The sequence below is a fragment of the Triturus cristatus genome, chromosome 2_1, assembly GCF_964204655.1.
Source record: "Triturus cristatus chromosome 2_1, aTriCri1.1, whole genome shotgun sequence".
NCBI lineage: Eukaryota > Metazoa > Chordata > Amphibia > Caudata > Salamandridae > Triturus > Triturus cristatus.
The window spans coordinates 267,253,830-267,261,374 of record NC_140581.1 but is presented as its reverse complement, the minus strand read 5'-3'; the positions used below and the strand labels follow the sequence as shown (position 1 = coordinate 267,261,374).

Here is a 7,545-nt window from a genome sequence, read left to right as displayed (position 1 = left end):
ATTTATTACAATGCATTTATTAAAAAAATAGATTTAACACTCATGTACCCCAACATCTCTTGTCATCTTCACATTTCCACCCTAAGCAGGGCCAACCCGCTAGTACTACAAATGCTGGTATTTTAAAATCCTTGCGCGTTTGACTATAACTATATGGTTCAATTGATTAATCATTACTTGTGGTAAAAATATCAGTTTTAGAATTTACACTTTAAATGTGGTGTAATTCGTGACTTCTTCATTATGTGGACAGCATTCGACTGATATCACATCTACAGACTTTAAAATCTTAAACACTGTAGTCTGTATGCGGTGCAAACCTTTTTTCTGTATACAGCGCGAACTCGACCCAAAGATCTCATTAATTTTTATTATTTTTTATACACAGGTAAATTAAGTGATTTGATCAGAATCAAATGATGTTGATTCTTAAAGTATCAACAACATTTTTTTCCATTTTTAATTAAACTATTTTTTGAAGGATTGAGACACTAAAAACCCCAAACCGAAAGCAGTCGTCCAAATGTGCCTCCGAAAGGTATCATTACTGGTTGAACATTAATAAATGCCGTAAAATGCTTGCTGTGTAGCCTTCGCTAGGCGGTATGCTGCGCTGGAGCCCAGTGTTTGTGCTCACCCTTCCTCCGCAGGCAACTTGGGCTTCCTTAGCAACGAAGGCTCGATCCTAGAAACGACTGGGCTGTGTGACAACAACACTGTACGACTGGCAGTGCAGTCTGCCAATCATTCTCCGAGGTTTAGCCACCTGGATATACTTAGCCCAATCAGAAAAGGGAGTCCACATTGCAAGGGCGGGGTCTCAGTCCTTTAGCTAAATGTAGGAGAGTCCATAGTTTCAGGTTGAAGCAGCGTGATACAGAGAAGACTTTGAAGGTAAAACGAAAATTTGTATTGATTACTTTTACGGATATGCAGGCAAAATTACTTCCTTCTAATGTTATCCGGTTCAAATTAGATTTACTTTTGTAGACGTAAAAGGTATGACAAAATGATGCAGCTTCCAGAAGTTCGAACAAACTAATGCACTGTGATCTACAGCCTGGAGCAAGCATGCATTTATAATACAGTTAATGCTATTTTATGCTACTGAGTTACTGTCGAATGTAGATGCGTTTTTCCTCCGTTTGAATTTGTGTTTTCATTAAATTGATAATTATTTTCGAATTGGGCACATTTTCATTTCATTGTCCGAGTTTCACTCTGCAGACAGACAAGAATACCTTTCAATTATTTTGCTTTTACAAACAACCACATCTGAAATACATAAACAGCGAACTACCACTTATGTCGTTTCTATCCGTCTAGCTTCACAGGTGCCACAAATGTTTGAGGGTGCATTTAAATCATCATTCAGGGGCTTAATGCAGGCCCATGCAGCCCCTGCTGGGCGATGGGATGGGGGTCAACCAATCAGGGGGCCTTAACCCTCCAGCGGCTGCCGTTCAGTCCAAAACCAATTAATATGGGAGATCCAGGGCCCCCTCATCACATTCTGCTGGAGGGTGGTTGGGACGTCATTTTACGTTACGCCACGCGACAACATTCACCCCAGGCCATGTAGCAAACACTTGTGTAAGCTTGCAATATTAAAAGACTATACATAATTTATTTACTACAGTCTAGTTGTGACATCAGTATCGCCTATATTATGAAAATGTAATTGCGGCTCTATTATAATTATAACGGCTGGTTGTGACGTCACGGCGCCTTCTGAAAGAGCCAACAGAATGACAATCACTCCCTGAGAAGAACATAAACGGATATGTCTTATGAACATGTTATGTATTGGTATTTTAAAAGTATGAATCTAGCTCTGTAAATCAATTGATGCCAGCTCAGAAATATCAATTAGGCATTTTACATATTTGAATTGCACAATGGCATCACATTTCACAATTTTACAATTGCATTAAGTATCACACATACTTGCATTTATAGTCACAGGGAGATTGTGTTTTACTCAGAATCACACACTTTTGCACATGAATGTTGTATTTAAAATGGATGTACGTTAAACTGCGTGGATTTTTTATTTGGACTACTTTACAAGTTGCATGTGAATGTGTGTATTTCCATGATACAGTTTCCCCCTTCAGTTTTCTTACCAACAACTCAAAAAACTCTGGCTCAAGAGGAAGCACAAGACCAAAGCCTCACTTTGAGGGCAATTTTAATAACGGATTGTCCTCTGGTCTTACTACTAAGTGCTTCCATGTTGATATTGGCTGTATATTCTGAGAAATAGAGTACCAAATACTGAGGACAAAAAACATGGTAAGTGGGTTCTCAGTTGCCCGAGCAGGATGTAATTTGACCTATATATCTTATTGATCTCAAGTGATGACGTCATTGTCCTAGAAACTTTGGGGCCTATTATGTAAATAATTCATTGAACTAGACATGTGTCCGACCGAGAGTCTAGTCAAGTGCCCCAACTATTTAATTGGTTGGCAGATTGGAAGCACTGGTCCACCCTGCTTAATTGTGCGCCTATGCCTTTTGTTCATAGTACGTGAGATAATGGTAGCCTCACTGTCCCTCCCTGTTTGCCAGCATCTTCCTGGCCTCTTAAAAAAATTGGGAGCCCCTTCATGCTTGTTGGCGATTCTGAAAGAGGCATTATTCTCGTGCACATTCAGGCATGGTTCTGTTCAAAGGGACCCTCATCTGCCTTCCTTCCAGAACCTGGGATTCATCCCTGGGGATGAAATCTGTGCATAAGCCTTCCAATTTCTCAGCGCATAGTTCATGATGTATAATTCAGGTGAATCTGTTTTGCCAGCATACTCTCTTTAATTTGACACAGGTGGGGGAAATTGCTTCATTTTCGTTGGGAACATTCCAACATAATTGAGGGTAAGCCCCCTGTGAATGGACCAAGAGGATCGATCGCTGGTGGCATGTTCTGTGTTACTTAAGGGACAACACGGCCTCTTCTATAGCAATAATTGTACTGTGAGGACACCACATTTTTAAACATAGGTGTGGTCGTCTTTGAGTGCTAGATAAACGTTATGCTACTTTTACTCAATATGTTTGTGTTAAATAGGTTTTCTAAGATTCCATCAGTCTGTTCATTTTTTGCCTTCTCTTTCCCACATATGCACTACCCTCAGAGGACATGCTCAGTGTATATCCATAATCATCTGCATGCCAATGTCATCTCACCATTCTGAGAAAATGTGGATTCCTCAGAAATATGATTCTAAGATAGCATGCCTACAGAATGTCCATGATTCACCGAGAACATCCTTGCTGTTTATTGTGGTCACCATTCAGTCTCAAGACTATGAATATCTATGAAATACGGGAGTATCAGGGGCCCATTCCCCATCATTTTGCATTATGCCACTGTCTGGTTTTTAGAGATCATGCACCTGAAGGTCCGATTCACAAAGAGCCTCCATAGTCGTGGCGGAGGCTCGGCAGTCGGCGCGGGATTGCTGTAACTGTGGCAGGATCTCAGCAATGAGAAACTGCAGTGCAATATAACTCCATGACTGTGGAGATCCCATCCCGACGACTGCGGAGCCTCTGCCACGACTGCGGAGGCTCTTTGTGAATTGAGACCATAACCTCCCAAGTTCTGAGTTAATATTACAAGTGTATAGGAATATTAAGAAAATATACCATCAGCAGATTTACGCATCATGATTGAGTGCTATGTTTTACACAGCAGAATGACTGCACTGGCAGATTATTTCTACTGAACCAGATACATTGCAAAATGAAACACCCACCAAAGATTCATGTACCCACTTTATTTTTATTTTTTATTTTACAGAGTTTTATATAGTGCAAACTTGACCCGAATCGGGTATCAGAGCGCTTTACATAGCACCAGTTGCATTACATGAGGACACATTATAAATCGCTTCCACTTTGCAGCGTAGCATGCTCGAGTGGTAGGGCGTCTAGCCTCTTTAATGACGTTCATGCAGTCTGGCGGAAGATTAAGGTAGCAAAACTTTATGATTTCAGGTGCCAGATCGCAAGGTTGAGTTGACTGGGATCTGGATGTCTTATCTCTCCATGGTTCTGAGTGAGAAGCTTGGGGGAGAGGTGCAGCTTTTGGTGAGAAACTACTGATAGTTCCAATAGGGTTGTGAACCAGGGTTGTCAAGCCCATGTGGGAGCAACTAGAATCATTGTGAGGGACTGTTGCTTGGGCTTCCGAACCACTAATGGAATTAGCGGGAGAGGTGAAAAAGCGTTTGGGCATTTTGCGTTGAGGTGTGTTGCAAAGAGATCTATTTCTGGATAGCCCCACATTTTAAAGAATGGGATCAGAGCTTGAAGATGTAGTTCCAATTTGTGAATCTGTTGTCTTTGACGACTGAGCAGATCTGCGATCTGGTTGTTTACACCTGGGAGGTGTTCCGCAAGGAGATATATCTTTTGAGGTATGGCCAATCTCCATATACTTTGAGCTAGGCGTGAAAGCTGTAGAGAGTGTGTCCCTCCCTGTTTTTGTATTTAATACATTGCTGTCATATTGTCTGTACAGACGAAGACAGCTTTGCCTACTAAATGCAGTTGAAAAGCTTTCAATGTCAGAAAAATCGCCAGTAGCTCTAGGTAGTTTATGTTAAGTTGTTTCTGTTGTAGGGTCCATGTGCCCTGAACAGTGTGTTTTTGAAGATGAGCTCCCCAACCAGGGAGTGATGCGTCTGCTGTTAACACTATCTGTGGGACCGGGTCGAGGAATGGCCGCCCTTTGGAAAGGTTTTGTGTATTCCACCACTGCAGAGAGCGATGTGTGCAGCCGTCTACATAACACCAGATCTGTTAGCTGACCTTGAGCCCGGTTCCACTGACGTGCCAAGCATGCCTGTAGGGGACGCATTTGAAGTCCTGCATGAACGTGTTCATACAGTCATATGTAAAAATATTGACCACAGAAAGATCAACCTCCACATATCTCAACTCTAAAATATAAATTGTTGTTATATTGTTAAGTTAAGCATACATAGTGAAGTATAGACTTGCTTTTCTATCTCTTCATCTTCTTGAACGAGCCAATATTTAAAACTCGGGGCCTGATTACGAGTTTGGTGATCTTGGAGTGGGCCGCCCTGCCAGTGCCCCACTTCAAGACTGCCAAACCTGTAGTAAGTCTGCCCGCCAGATAACGAGTTCTAATCCTGGCAGGCGGTCTTGCGGCGGCGGTCCCACGGCAGTGCCTTTCTAAGGCTCATAGGAGAGTGGTAGAAAGGCACCACAGCCCATTCCTGCACAGATAGAAATGCGCAATGTTGTGTATTTCTGTCTGTGCACGAACAGGGGGTGCAAAAATACAGGTCGGCAAAAGTACCCCCCTGCGTGCACCCTGGTGCACAGAGACAACAGAGTTTCCTCACCGCCACCCTTTTCATGTCTGGCTCACCACCATGTAAAGGGTTGCAGTGAGGAAACTCGTAATATGCTTGGCAGTGGCGCTACAGCACTGCCAGCATATCACACCCTCACACCGCTGTGCCACCATCGCGGGATTAGGGATCCCCGGTGGTTGTGGTGGTCTATCCGGTCCCACCGCCGTAGTTGTCATTCGGCGGGTAGACCGCCAGCCTGGAGGTCCAGCGACCGCCACCACGGGTTTGGTGACCTATGGATCGCCAAACTCGTAATTAGGCCCTCAGTATTTTGGTATCACACCATTTCAGGCTTATAACAATAAGCAGCTAAGAATCCTTGACTTTTCTGACACATCACAATTTAGCAGAATGATTCCCTGGTGGGGTGTCACCGAAGAACAAGATGATCTAACAAAGCACTCATTTTGGTTTATGCATAGAGCTGCAGCTTGCTTGCAATGCCTTGACCTTCATATTTTTAATTTAGAGTCTGTAGAACATAAAATTGATATTCCATAACATTCCATTGGGGCCCTTAAGGTGAAAGCTGAAAATATAGCTCCCCATTGTCAACCTGCAAGGAAGAGTCTAGGGACATGAGGCAGTTGAGGGACAGATGCTTACTGGGAAAGTGTGAGCAAGCCCTAGGTTAATCTGAATGTTTACATTCTAACATGCTTGGGGGTGATTGAATTTGGAAGCCAGTAGATTGTAAACGTTGCCAGTTAGGGTTGTTTAGATCTTGTGTGGTGTTGTATATAAGGGAAATGTAGTCCATGATAGAATGAAGATAGCTATTCTCCCTTGGCGTTCATGAGCTATGCATTTGAGTTTGTTTTGCGCTGCCAAAGACTTTGGCAGGTTAGTCACCCAGCTACTGTTCCAGGTTACCATGTTTGGAGGAGTTGGCCCTGTGAAAGACCACCTTGAGGAGAAGGGTGAAAAAGTGTTCTAACCTGCTGGGAACCATCCCCAAGCGTGTCGGGGAGCCAATATGTGAGATCGCCGACAACATACCATAACTTTGGAGGTGCGTGCCCACTACCCACAATCGGAGGTTAAAACTCACCAGATTACAAAGATGGTGTTGGAGGCCCGCCCCCCACTCTGTTGTCATCAAACTCAAAATAAATCAGAATTTTCACCATTTAGGTGACAGGTGCCCTAGATCCACTATATTGGCAGACGGAAATACTGCCCCCAAAACTAAATCATGTTGTCAGTCTGTTTTTAAGGCCTTTTTAAATAAATGGCGTAAAGGCGATATTTTGCAAGCTTAGGTATAAATGTAGCCTTTTATCAAATATGGCAGTGTTGGGGCTTGTGTTCCCTCGCTCACTCTAATGCATTGTCCAAAAAGTGTGTTTCAAAGATATAAAAAAACTTGTACCTTGCTTAATAAGCAAAAATAGTTTATCGTGGATATGGAAGAAAATATCACTACAGGATAAGTGTGTACAGCCAAAGATCATTTGTATGTGGAATGCCTGATGAGAAAGAGAACTGCCTCCTGAAGTCATAAAGAGCAAATCCGTGAAAGATTAAATATTATCATACAGTAAAGCAAACATTCAAGCAATGTGCTGAGTATCAGATGACTTGAAAATGTACAGTTTGTCCCCAAGGAAAAAACAGACGCTTTTGTATATTCAGATAATAATGTTAAGAAAAGCTGTAGAGACGAAGGTCCTTGTGCTGTGGGGAGCACTGTACTATCCTGGTAGTATTGGCGTGCGTCCCATCAGCCCACAAGGTTCTGCTGGACCGGGGAATGGGCCCATCCATTATGATTAGTGGCTACTCCTCGCCCGCCAGGCTGTGGGAAGCCTGAGGGTTTGTGATGGCTGTTAGTGCAGGGACAGAGGTCTTTTCACTTGTGCGCCTGGAAGGCAGTCTGCCTACTAGCTCAGGGAACATCCGTTCAGGCCCGCATAACTGGTGCCCTTCACTTTGCCTTGAATGTGTGTCGAGCGGCTGTGCATGTTCTGCCTGTCTCTATGTTGAATGAATCATGCCCTCTTATAGGACACAAGTGGAAAGCTCTTCTTCACATTATCTCTGCCCTTGTGGACAAGACAGCCAGCAGAGTACAGACTCTGGGAAACACTGTAGTTATTTTAAGTTCAGTGGGGGAATCCATTTTGACATTGTTCTAGATCGAAAGATCTCT

General features: G+C 43.1%; 1 protein-coding gene across 2 annotated transcripts in view; it reads left to right on the top strand.

Moving 5' to 3' along the window:
- The first annotated feature begins 820 nt into the window (after positions 1-820).
- Positions 821-7,545, top strand: part of CAPSL (calcyphosine like) — a 171,837-nt gene continuing 165,112 nt past the window's right edge. The window contains exon 1 of one of the 2 annotated variants that reach the window (XM_085631014.1): positions 821-894. The gene's annotated coding sequence lies outside the window, so the exon portion shown is untranslated. The remainder of the gene's footprint in view (positions 895-7,545) is intronic. The other variant, XM_085631006.1, reaches the window with a different exon arrangement.